General features: G+C 40.2%; 3 non-coding genes across 3 annotated transcripts; all 3 read right to left on the reverse strand.

Moving 5' to 3' along the window:
* Window positions 1-5,230: 5,230 nt before the first annotated feature.
* On the reverse strand, window positions 5,231-5,303 carry TRNAR-CCU (transfer RNA arginine (anticodon CCU)). The gene has a single exon. It is a non-coding gene; the product is annotated as a tRNA-Arg (tRNA).
* A 193-nt stretch (window positions 5,304-5,496) lies between these two features.
* TRNAR-CCU (transfer RNA arginine (anticodon CCU)) lies at window positions 5,497-5,569 on the reverse strand. Its single transcript has one exon. It is a non-coding gene; the product is annotated as a tRNA-Arg (tRNA).
* A 3,708-nt stretch (window positions 5,570-9,277) lies between these two features.
* Window positions 9,278-9,350, reverse strand: TRNAR-CCU (transfer RNA arginine (anticodon CCU)). Its single transcript has one exon. It is a non-coding gene; the product is annotated as a tRNA-Arg (tRNA).
* Between the last annotated feature and the right edge of the window lie 4,200 nt (window positions 9,351-13,550).

A 13,550-nucleotide genomic window follows, 5' to 3' on the forward strand; every position in this document is an offset into this window, starting at 1 on the left:
CTCTCTCTCCTTGCACCAACAAGAATGACAACACACACAACTAAAAGTTTGCCCTAAGTCATATTTATACTAATATGACTTTTCGGCTATTTACAAATATAGCCATGATGGACTCTCAGAAAAAAAACATATTTACGAATATGTCTCTTCATCCGGTGAGCACTCCTCACCGGGTCTGCACCATCCGGCTCTCCGTAGCCGGGTACTCCTCATCCGGTTCTCACCAGGTCTGCACCATCCGGCTCTCCGTAGCCGGGTACTCCTCATCCGGTTCTCACCGGGTCTGCACCACCCGGCTCTCCGTAGTCGGGTACTCCTCATCCGGTTCTCACCGGGTCTGCACCACCCGGCTCTCCGTAGCCGGGTACTCCTCATCCGGATTCAGCCTCGGTTGTGTTTGCTTATCAGCACTGTTCTTCTCTCTTCCCATCCGGAGGGACCTGTCTCCCAACAAACTCCGCCTTCACTCCGGCATGGGGTGTCTTACTAGTCTGATCCTCTTTCGGCATGCATCCAGCTTGTCGGGTATCAGAACTTCGGTTAGCATATCTGACCCGTTCTCGGCCGTGTGGATATTCATCAGTGCGAACTCTTGGTCATCTACTCTTTCCCGGATCCAGTGATATCTTCGCTGGATATGCTTCGTTCGGGAATGGTAGGCCGCATTCTTCGCAAGATGGATGGCACTTTGACTGTCACAATAGAGCTGGTAATCATCTTGCCGGATACCGAGCTCTCTTATGGAGTCCTTGCTGACTTCCACAGCTGCCATGTACTCCGCCTCCGTGGTTGACAATGCAACCGTCTTCTGCAGCCTCGACTGCCACGAAACAGCTCCCCCTGCATATGTCATTACATACCCGGATGTAGACCGATTCGTATCCACATCAGCCGACATGTCCGAATCGGTGAAACCGTCAAGTTGAGGTTTTCCGGAGCCCAATTGGAGACACATATTTGAAGTGCCCTTCAAATACCGGAGTATCCATTTGACCGCGTTCCAGTGCTCCTTCCCGGGATTGCTCATAAACCGGCTCACCACTCCGACTGCGTATCCTATATCCGGTCGGGTTCACACCATTGCGTACATCATGCTCCCGACGGCAGAGGCATATGGAATCCTCATCATATCCGCCTTCTCTGCTTTCGTCTTTGGGCTTTGCTTACCGGATAGCCTGCAGTTTGCCAGAAGTGTCGATCCGACCGGTTTCGCATCTGACATGTTGAACTGGTGAAGCACCTTTGTCACGTACTTTTCCTGTGACAGCCATAATTGCTTCACTGACCGGTTCCAAATAATATGCATCCCCAACATCTGTCTTGCCGGACCCAAGTCTTTCATTGAGAAGGTCCGGTTGAGGGCCTTCTTCAGCATCCGTATTTTGACTTGGTCCCGTCCGATGATCAACATGTCATCCACGTACAGAAGGAGTATCAGGAAGTCGCCTCCTTCAAACTTCTTCACAAACACGCAGTGATCGGCTTGCGTCTTGTGGTACCCTTGATCAGCCATGAAGGAGTCGAACTTCCGGTACCATTGACGGGGAGCCTGCTTTAATCCGTACAGGCTCTTCTTCAGCCGGCATACCAGGTGCTCCTTCCCTTTCTCCACAAATCCCTTCGGTTGTTGCATGTAGATCTCCTCTTCGAGGTCGCCGTGAAGGAATGTTGTCTTCACGTCCAACTGTTCTACCTCGAGGTCCATGCTTGCCGCCATACTCAGCACCGTCCGGATGGAGGTCATCTTTACTACTGGGGCAAATATCTCGTCAAAGTCCACGCCCTTTTTTTGTTGGAACCCCTTCACCACGATCCTGGCTTTGTATCTCGAGGGGTTGCCGGCATCTCCCGGTTTCAACTTGTACACCCACTTGTGTCGGAGTGCCCGCTTTCCTTTCGGCAACTCCACCAATTCGTACGTATGGTTCTCATGCAGGGAATCCATCTCATCCTGCATGGCACTTAACCATTTGCGGATGTGGGTGTCATCCTTCGTTTCTTTGAAGCTTTCCAGCCCCCCCTCATCGGTCAGCAAGACACTCTGCATCCGGAAATCTCCGGGGCGCCCTTCTCTCTCTGAGAGGATATCTCCGTCTTCGGGCTTCGGTAACCGGCTCCTCCATTTGCTCTTCATCTGAATCCGATTTGGGGTCTTGGCTGGTTCCGGTTTCAACTTCCTCTACTTCTTCTTCAGCCTGTTCGGTATCCTCACCGTAACCGGCTGGTCCTTCGAGTGCTAACCGGTCTCTTTCCGGTTGGGTCTGCTCATCGTAGAGTCGATCCTTACCGGTCGACTCGGAGTTCATTATCTTCCTCTCCGACTCCCAGTCGGCGAGCGTCTTGTCATCCATGAAGATAATATCTCGACTCTGGAATACCTTCTTGTCGACCAGGTCCCACACTCGGTAGCCGAACTCATCGTCGCCGTAACCGAGGAATATGCATGCCCAGGTCTTTGGATCCAACTTTCCTCTCCGGTCCTTAGCTACATGCAAGTACACGAGACACCCGAATACCTTCAGATGTCGGTAGGATACTTCCTTGCCTGTCCAGAGCCTCTGTGGCGTGTCTCCGTCCAATGGTACTGAGGGTGATCTATTTATCACATATGTTGCTGTCGACAATGCCTCAGCCCAAAACTTCTTGGATAGTTTTGCATGCGCTAGCATACTCCGGACCCTCTCCATTATGGTCCGGTTCATCCTCTTGGCCAGTCCGTTTTGTTCCGGCGTCTTCAGCACAGTAAATTCGAGCCGGATTCCCTTCGAGTGGCAGTACTCCTCGAACTGCCCCCGATATTCTCCTCCGTTATTTGCTCGAAACGCCTTCAGCTTCCGACCGGTTTTTCTTTTCAGTCTCGCGTGGAGCTCTTTGAAGACGGATAGCACCTGATCCTTCATCTTCAACGGTGTGGCCCACAGCTTCCGGTTGTGGTCATCTATGAATGTCACGAAGTACTGCGCTCCGGCATGTGACTTTGTGTCTACTTGACACACATCCGTATGCACCAACTCCAATGGTGCATTACGTCTCATCGGTGGCCTTGGTCGGAAGGAGGTCCGGTTTTGCTTACCGGCCAGACAATCAGTGCACTTCTCCAAGTGCACGTTCTTCACTGGAATGAGGTTGTCGTTTGCAAGACTCTTCATCCCCTTCTCGCTCATATGACACAGCCTCTTGTGCCACAGCTCACCGGCAATGTCAGGTTCACTTCTTCCGGACATAACCGGGCGTTCATCAGGAACAGTGTGTTGACCTTCGGGGCCCGAGCCACAATCAAGCTCCCTTTGCTGAACTTCATGACACTGTTCTGGATGCTACCCGTGTAGCCTTCATCATCTAGCCGACCGGCTGATATCAGGTTCAGACGAACCTCCGGAACGTGTCGGACATCCTTCAACAGCAACTTGCATCCGGTTGGTGTTGTCAGCCACATGTCTCCTATGCCGACAATTCGGCATGTTCCCTCATTCCCCATCCGGACACAACCGTGATCACCGGCTGCGTAGAATGAGAAGCATTTCCGGTCCGGGGTAAGGTGGAACGACGCTCCGGAGTCTACCACCCAGGTCATCTCGTCGTCGGCAAGGTTTATCTCACTCTCCTCGGTGATGAGCATCAACTCTTCTTCACTTGCCGCGATTACCGTCGTTCCTTTCCAGTCCGGCCCCTCCGGTCTTTACCGTTCCGGTCCGGGGTCCGCTTCGAATCGGTACCTTCGGTTTCCTTGTCTTTTCGGAAATGCTGACAGTTCTTTTGGAAGTGTCCCGGCTTGCCACAATAGAAGCAAGTAGGCCTTCCCCTTGACTTTGACTGTGTCCCCGATTTCTCCCAGTTCTGGGGACTACGGTTTCTATGTCTTCCGCATTCCGATTCGGTAAGGAGCGCTTTGGAGTCGGAGCTCATATCTTTATCTTTCCGACGCGCCTCCTCATCTAGCAAGCTCGACTTTACTCTTGCTAGGGATAACCATTTTCCTTCCGGCCCGGCGTTGGCCAAAGTGACAACCAGCGTCTCCCAGCTATCCGGGAGGGAACCGAGCAGGAGTAGCGCTAGCACATGGATCAGCCCTGGAAGGCATTCATGTGCTCCGCCATGCTGGAACCATCTTGGTACCGGAGTCTTACTAACTTCCGGAATACCGAAACCTGATTAACAACATTTTTGTTTTGAAACATTATGCTGATCTTCTCCCAGAGCTCATGAGCCTTGCTCTCTTCATTGAAGTTGTTGTACAGGCTCATGTCGATGAAGCACCGTATGTACGCCGTTGTCTTCATGTGCATCACCTCCCATATCACGGTGTCGATTTTGTTCGATCTCTTGTCCCCGAACTGAACCGGCAGCCAGAGGTCTTTAACCACGAGCATGTCCCTCATCTTCGACTTCCACAACGAATAGTTGGAGCCGGTGAGCTTGAACATGCCTCCCAACGAATCGTCCATTTTTTGTGTCATTTTGCTCTGATACCACTTGATAAGAACTGCACACTCTGTATACGCAACGCTCGGCCACAACCGAGCTTAGAATCATACACAGAAAACGGGAAATAATGAACAACACGAAGAAGAGACGATTACGCATGATGTTTACGTGGAAACCCCAAACTAAGGGAAAAACCACGACAGCTCACAGGCTGCAAACTATCACTATGTTAGAATGTACAACAATGAGTTCACGGAGGCAACGACCTCGTGCTCACGATCCTCGCCACAGGCGGCGGTTACAACAGAGGCAACGATATCTTTCTCTCTCTCTCTCTCTGTACACAGTTACGCGCTCTCTCTCTCCTTGCACCAACAAGAATGACAACACACACAACTAAAAGTTTGCCCTAAGTCATATGTATACTAATATGACTTTTCGGCTATTTACAAATATAGCCATGATGGACTCTCAGAAAAAAAACATATTTACGAATATGTCTCTTCATCCGGTGAGCACTCCTCACCGGGTCTGCACCATCCGGCTCTCCGTAGCCGGGTACTCCTCATCCGGTTCTCACCGGATCTGCACCATCCGGCTCTCCGTAGCCGGGTACTCCTCATCCGGTTCTCACCGGGTCTGCACCACCCGGCTCTTCGTAGCCAGGCACTCCTCATCCGGTTCTCACTAGATCTGCATCATCCGGCTCTCCGTAGCCGGGTACTCCTGATCCGGATTCGGCCTCGGCCGAGTTTGCTTATCAACACTGTTCTTCTCCCTTCCTATCCGGAGGGACCTGTCTCCCAACACTAGGAAGGGGTCGAACATTCGGCCTTTTGCTTAGGAAACAAACGCTCTATCCACTGAGCTACAAGTGCGAAATGCTTGCTCCAAAAAAAAGGGTCGATGATCCTATTAATTCGTCTAATTACTAATAAATGCATAGGAGACCATAAATGTGGAGTATTTTAGTATTGTTACGTAGATGAGATTGGTTAAACCTCGATCTTCAACACATAAATGAATTCCAGTCTTCTGAACCAAAATGACATATCTGATCATTATTTCATTCGCACTAGGGAGGGTTTGAACCTTCGGCCTTCTGCTTAGGAAACAAACGCTCTATCCACTGAGCTACAACTGCGAAATGCTTGCTTCGAAAGAAAGAGTCGATGATCCTATTAATTCTTTTAATTACTAATAAAGTCATCTGAGTTGACGTATTTATAATCAATTTATGTGACCTACTTAATTAAAGCCCACGAATGAATCATCGTCATCGATTTTTGAGGAAGTAAACCCTTAATGCATAATACAGAAGTAGAGTTTTGCATTTGTTAGGTCCTACAACTACTTATAGTTTGTGAAAATGTGATTTGACTATACGACATGATAAATGTGGAGTGAAATGCGAAATACCTCATTCATTTTGGTTACTTGGGACCTATTACACTGTGACCTTTTGCTTTTATGGTAAACCATTAATGTGTAATACAACACTAGAGTTTTTGCATTTGTTGGGTCCTAGTACCGCTCATAGTTTTTGAAATTTTGATTTGACTATACGAGACCATAAATGTGGAGTATATTAGTATTGTTAAGCACATGAGACTGGTTAAACCTCGATCTTTGACATATAAACCAATTCTAGTCCTGGAACCCAAATGACATTTCTGATCATTATTTAAATTGCACTAGGAAGGGGTCGAACATTCGGCCTTCTGCTTAGGAAACATACTCTCTACCCATTGAGCTACAAGTGCGGAATGCTTGCTCTGAAAGACAGAGTGCATGATCCTATTAATTGTTGTTTTCACTAATAAATGCATCTCAGTTGACGTATTTATAATCAATTTATGTGAACTGTTTTATTAAAGCTCACAATAGAATCCTCGTAATCTATATGTGAGTAAGTATTGAAAATCTATAGGAGTGTCTAAATGCGAAATACCTTATTCATTTTGGTTACTTGCAGCCCATCACACTATGACTTTTTGCTTCCATGGTAAACCCTTACACTGCATAATACCGAAGTAGAGTTTTGCATTTGTTGGGTCCTAGAACCACTTATAGTTTGTGAAATTTAGATTTCATTATACGAGACCATAAATGTGGAGTATCTTAGTATTATTACGCACATGAGATTGGTTAAACCACGATCTTCGACACATACACCAATTCTAGTTTTGTGAACCAAATCACATTTCTCATCATTATTTAAATCGCACAAGGAAGGGGTGAAACCTTCGGCGTTCTACTTAGGAAACAAACGCTCTATCCTCTCAGCTAGAAGTGCAAAATCTTTGGTCCAAAGGAAATGGTCGACAATCCTATTGATTCTTCTAATTACAAATAAATGCATTTGAGTTAATAAATTTATAATCAATTTATATGAACTACATAATTAAAGCTCACAAATGAATCATTGGAATCGATTTTTGAGGAAGTATTGAAACTCTATATGAGTGTCTAAATGTGAAATACCTCATTCATTTTGTTTACTTGGGACCCATTACATTGAGCCATTTTTCTTTCATGGTTAACCCTTAATGCATAATACAACAATATTTTTCTGCGTTTGCTGGGTCCTTACAACCACTTATAGTTTGTGAAAATTTGATTTCAGTGTACCAGACCAAAAATTTGGAGTATCTTAATATTGTTACGCACATGAAATTGGTTAAACCTCGATCTTCGACATATAAAGCAATTCCAGTCTTGTGAACCCAAATTACATTTCTGATCATTATTTAAATCGCACTAGGAAGGGGTCAAACATTCGGCGTTCTGCTTAGGAAACAGGTGCTCTATCCACTGAGCTACAAGTGCGAAATCCTTGATCCAAAACAAAGGGTTGATGATACTATTAATTCTTCTAATGACTAAGAAATGGATCCGAGTTGACGAATTTATAATTAATTTATGCGAACTCCTTAATTAAACCTCGATCTTTGGCACATAAACGAACTCCAGTGTTGTCAACCCAAATGACATTTCTGATCATTATTTCAATCGTACTAGGAAGGGGTCGAACCTTTGGCCTTCTGCTTAGGAAACAAATGCTCTATCCATTGAGCTACAAGTTCGAAATCCTTGCTCCAATGGAAAGGGTCAATAGTCCTATTAATTCTTCTAATTACAAAAAAATGTATCTGAGTTAAAAAAATTATAGTCAATTTATATGAACTTCGTAATTAAAGCTCATAAATGGATCATCGTAATCGGTTTTTGAAGAAGTACTGAAAATCTATATGAGTGTCTAAATACGAAATACCTCATTCATTTTGGTTACTTGGGACCCTTCAGACTATGGATTTTTGCTTCCATTGTAAAGCCTTCATCCATAATATAACAATAGAGTTTTGCATTTGTTGGGTCCTAGAACCCCTTATAGTTTATGAAATTTTGATTTCACTATACCAGACCCTAAATGTGGAGTATCCTAGTATTGTTACGCACATGATACGGGTGAAACCTCAATCTTCGACACATAAACAGATTCCAGTCTTGTGAATCCAAATGACATTTCTGATCATTATTTCAATTGCACAAGGAAGGGGTCGAACCTTCAGCCTTCTGCTTACGAAACAGACGCTGTATCGACTGAGTTACAAGTGCGAAATCCTTGGTCAATAATGTAATGAATTTTTATAATTAATAATAAATGCATCTGAGTTACCGAATTTATAATCAATTTGTGTGTACTGCTTAATTAAAGCTCATAAATGAATCATCGTAATCAATTTTTGAGGTAGTACTGAAAATCTATATGAGTGTGTAAATGGGAAATACCTCATTCATTTTGGTTCTTGGGACCCATCACACTATGACTTTTTGCTTCCATTGTAAACCCTTAATGCATAATACAACACTCGAGTTTTGCATTTGTTGGGTCCTAGAACCACTTCTAGTTTGTGAAATTTTGATCTCACTACACGAGACCATAAATGTGGAGTATCTTAGTATTATTACACACATGAGATTGGTTAAACCTCGATCTTCGACACATAAACCAATTCCAGTCTTGTGAACCCAAATGACATTTCTCATCATTATTTCAATCGCACTAGGAACGGGTCGAACCTTCGGCCTTGTGCTTAGGAAAGAGACGCTCTATCTATAGAGCTACAAGTGCGAAATCCTTGCTTCAAAATAAAGGGTCGATGGTCCTATTAATTCCTCTAATTACTAATTATTGCATTTCAGTTGATGAATTTATAATCAATTTATATGAACTACGTAATTAAAGCTCACAAATGAATCATTGTAATCGATTTTTGAGGAAGTATTGAAACTCTATATGAGTATCTAAATGTGAAATACCTCATTCATTTCCTTTACTTGGGACCCATTACACTGAGACATTTTGCTTTCATGGTTAACCCTTAATGCATAATACAACAATATCTTTCTGCGTTTGGTGGGTCCTTACAACCACTTATAGTTTGTGAAAATTTGATTTTAGTATACCAGACTAGAAATTTGGAATATCTTAATATTGTTACGCACATGACATTGGTTAAACCTCGATCTTCGACATATAAACCAATTCTAGTCTTGTGAACCCAAATGAAATTTCTGATCATTATTTGAATTGCACTAGGAAATGGTCAAACCTTCGGCGTTCTGCTTAGGAAACAGGCGCTCTATCCACTGAGCTACAAGTGCGAAATCCTTGCTGCAAAACAAAGGGTTGATGATACTATTAATTCTTCTAATTACTAATAAATGGATCTGAGTTGACGAATTTATAATTAATTTATGTGAACTACTTAATTAAACCTCCATATTCGGCACATAAACCAATCCCAGTGTTGTCTACCCAAATGACATTTCTGATCATTATTTCAATCGCACTAGGAAGGGGTCGAACCTTTGGCCTTCTGCTTAGGAAACAAACGCTCTATCCACTGAGCTACAAGTGTGAAATCCTTCCTCCAATGGAAAGGGTCGACAATCCTATTAATTCTTCTAATTACAAACAAATGCATATGAGTTCAAAAATTTATAGTCAATTTATATGAACTGCGTAATTAAAGCTCATAAATGGATCATCATAATCGATTTTTGAAGAAGTACTGAAAATCTATATGAGTGTCTAAATACGAAATATCTCATTCATTTTGGTTACTTGGGACCAATCATACTATGACTTTTTGCTTCGATTGTAAACCCTTAATGCGAAATACAACACCAGACTTTTGCATTTGTTGGGTTGTAGAACCCCTTATAGTTTGTGAAATCTCGATTTCACTATACCAGACCCTAAATGTGGAGTATCCTAGTATTGTTACGCACATGATATGGGTTAAACCTCAATCTTCGACACATAAACAGATTCCAGTCTTGTGAACCCAAGTGACATTTCTGATCATTATTTCAATCGCACAAGGGGTCAACCTTCAGCCTTCTGCTTAGGAAACAAACTCTCTATCCACTGAGCTACAAGTGCGAAATCCTTGGTCGATAATCTTATCAATGATTATTATTATTAATAAATGCATTTGAGTTACCGAATTTATAATCAATTTGTGTGAACTGCTTAATTAAAGCTCATAACTGAATCATCATAAACAATTTTTGAGGAAGTACTGAAAATCTATATGAGTGTGTAAATGTGAAATACCTCATTTATTTTGGTTACTTGGGACCCATGAGACTATAACTTTTTGCTTCCATTGTAAACCCTTCATACATAATACAACACTATAGTTTTGCATTTGTTGGGTCCTAGAACCACTTATAGTTTGTGAAATTTTTATTTCACTATACGAGACCATAAATGTGGAGTATCTTAGTATTATTACGCACATGAGATTGATTAAACCTCGATCTTCGACACATAAACCAATTCCAGTCTTGTGAACCCAAATGACATTTCTCATCATTATTTCAATCGCACTAGGAACGGGTCGAACCTTCGTCCTTCTGCTTAGGATGGAGACGCTCTATCTACTGAGGTACAAGTGCGAAATCCTTGCTTCAAAATAAAGGGTTGATGGTTCTATTAATTCTTCTAATTAATGCATTTCAGTTGATGAATTTATAATCAATTTGTGTGAACTGCTTAATTAAAGCTCACAAATGAATCATCGTAATCGATTTTTGAGGATGTACTAAAAATCTATATGAGTGTGTAAATGCAAAATACCTCATTCATTTTGGTTACTAGGGACCCATCACACTATGACTGTTTGCTTCCACGGTAAACCCTTAATGCATAATACCACAGTAGAGTTTTGCATTTGTTGGGTTCAAGAACCGGTTATACTTTGTGAAAAATTGATTTTACTATACGAGACCATAGAGTATCTTAGTATTGTTACGTACATGAGATTGTATAAACCTCGATGTTGGACACATAAAGTAATTGCAGTCTTGTGAACCCAAATGACATTTCTGATCATTATTTGAATCGCACAAGGAAGGGGTCGAACCTTCGGCCTTTTGCTTAGGAAACAGACGCTCTATTTACTGAGCTAGAAGTGCGAAATCCTTGCTCCAAAAGAAAGGGTCGATGATCCTATTAATTATTCTAATTACTAATAAATGAATTTGAGTTGATGAATTTATAATCAATTTATGTGAACTGCTTAATTAAAGCTCACAAATGAATCATTGTAATCGATTTTTGAGGAAGTACTGAAAATCTATATGAGTGGCTAAATGCGAAATACCTCATTCATTTTGGTTACTTGGGACCCATCACACTGTGATTTTTTGCTTTCATGGTAAACCCTTAATGCATAATACAACAGTAGAGTTTTGCATTTGTTGGGTTCTAGAACCACTTATAGTTTGTGAAAATTTGATTTTAGTATACGAGACCATAAACGTGGAGTATCTTAGTATTGTTACGCACATGAGATTGGTTAAACCTCGATGTTTGACACATAAACCAATTCCAGTCTTGTGAACCCAAATGACACTTCTGATCATTATTTCAATCGCACTAGGAACCGGTCGAACCTTCGGCCTTCTGCTTAGGAAAGAGACGCTCTATCCATTGACTTACAAGTGCAAAATTCCTTGTCGAAAGGAAAGGGTCGACGATCCCTATTAATTCTTCTAATTACTAATAAATGGATTTGAGTTGATGAATTTATAATCAATTTATGTGAATTGGTTAATTAAAGCTCACAAATGAATCATCATTATTGATTTTTGAGGAAGTACTGAAACTCTATATGAGTGTCTAAATGCGAAATACCTCATTCATTTTGGTTACTTGGGACCCATCACACTATGACTTTTTGCTTCCATGGTAAACCCTTAATGCATAATACAACAGTAGAGTTTTGCATTTGTTGGGTCCTAGAACCACTTATAGTTTGTGAAATTTTTATTTCACTATACGAGAAACACCTTTGCGTTCACAAGTGGAAGGATTGTGCATTCCATTTATAGATTCCTTTTAGAATCTTGCGATTTTAGACAATTTCCAAAATCTTGATACATCAGTATGACATGTTTGAAATAACATGTAAAATTTGCTAATTTTTTGCGATTTAACAAGTTTCAAAATGATAATTTCAAAATTTGAATAGTTTTTCAATAAATGTTTAAATGTTGATGGTTTGTAGATATGAAATGTGGTTAACTTAAAGAAAATCACAATGATCAACTCAAGGTAAAAGTTAAGATTAATGGTTTCAACATCTTGAGGAAATTAAGATTACATCTATTGTTAGATTTGAAAATGTTTTAAGTATAAAAGGTCACATTGCAATCCTTAATGTCATCATCTATAAATTAGTGCTCATTAACATCCATAAATTCACAACTCAAGAAATGTAGACAATATTCATAAATAATTTTGATAAATCCACAACTCCTAAAATGTAGACGAAATTCATAAACTGTCAAACTTTAGATGTGAACATTAATATATCAATTTGAACATAACACATAGTTATCAAGGTATCTACAATGTTCTCCTCTTCTTCCTTAAAAGAATTCCCCTACAAAATTTGTGAAGTAAATGGCATTTGCGAAGTTCAATTACCGTCAATACAGTTATTAATGGTTTTTTTCTAATAAATGAAGCACATGTTTACCATAAGGTATCTTGTTGTGCAAGATACATCTTTAAAAAACCTCTTTTATTTGAAAAACAACACGAGTTTTAAACATGAACACGATCTGTTGTATTGAGTGGATGTAAAAAATAGAGTTTTCATCATAATTCCATACAATATATTGAATTCATTTTCAAAGTTTTTTTACCGGATTTAAAAAATAATAATAATAATAAATTAAGCTTGAGATGATAGAAAAACCAGATTTTTCATAAGAATTCGATACAATGTATCGAGTTCATGTATAAAGTAATTTTTTCTAATTTTTTTGATTTTTTTCAATTTTTTGATTTATTTATATTTTTTATGGAAAAGATAATAATTTTAAACATGAATTCGATACATTGTATCGACTTGTGCTAAAAAGTCTGGTTTTTTCATCACTTATTAAAGCTCAATTTTTAAAATAAAATAAAAACAAAATACCAAAATAAAATAGAAAAAAATGTAATTATTTTTTAAAAATAATCCAAAATAAAACTTTAAAGATGAACCCGATACGCCGTATCGAGTTCGTGTAGAAAAGTTGGCTTTTTAACACGAACTCGATACAATGTATCGAGTTCGTGTTGAAAAAACAGAGTTTTAAACATTTGAAAAAAAAATTGAAAAACAAATTGAAAACAAACTGAAAAATTTACTTTAAACATAAACTTGATACATTGTTACATCGAATTCTGATGAAAAATCTAGTTTTTCTATTATCTCAAGCTTAATTTATTATTAGGATGATTCTTTAAATACGGTAAAAAAAACTTTGAGCAAGAATTCAATACATTGTATGGATTTATGATGAAAACTCTATTTTTTACATCAACTTGATACAACATATCGAGTTAATGTTTAAAATCTTGTTGTTTTTCAAATAAAAGAGGTTTTTTAAACATGAACTTGAATCGTACTAAAATCTTTGTTTTTACAAGAGAAAAAGATGCATATTGATAGTGCAAACAAGTATGTTGTACAATAAGATACTTTATGGTGAACATGTGCATCCTTGATTAACAAAAAACTTTTAATAATTGTGTTGATGGTAATTGAACCTTG

This window comes from Azolla caroliniana, unplaced genomic scaffold (assembly GCF_043228905.1).
Source record: "Azolla caroliniana isolate FFs.n. ecotype wild unplaced genomic scaffold, voAzoCaro1.0.p SCAF_18, whole genome shotgun sequence".
Taxonomy (NCBI): Eukaryota; Viridiplantae; Streptophyta; class Polypodiopsida; order Salviniales; family Salviniaceae; genus Azolla; species Azolla caroliniana.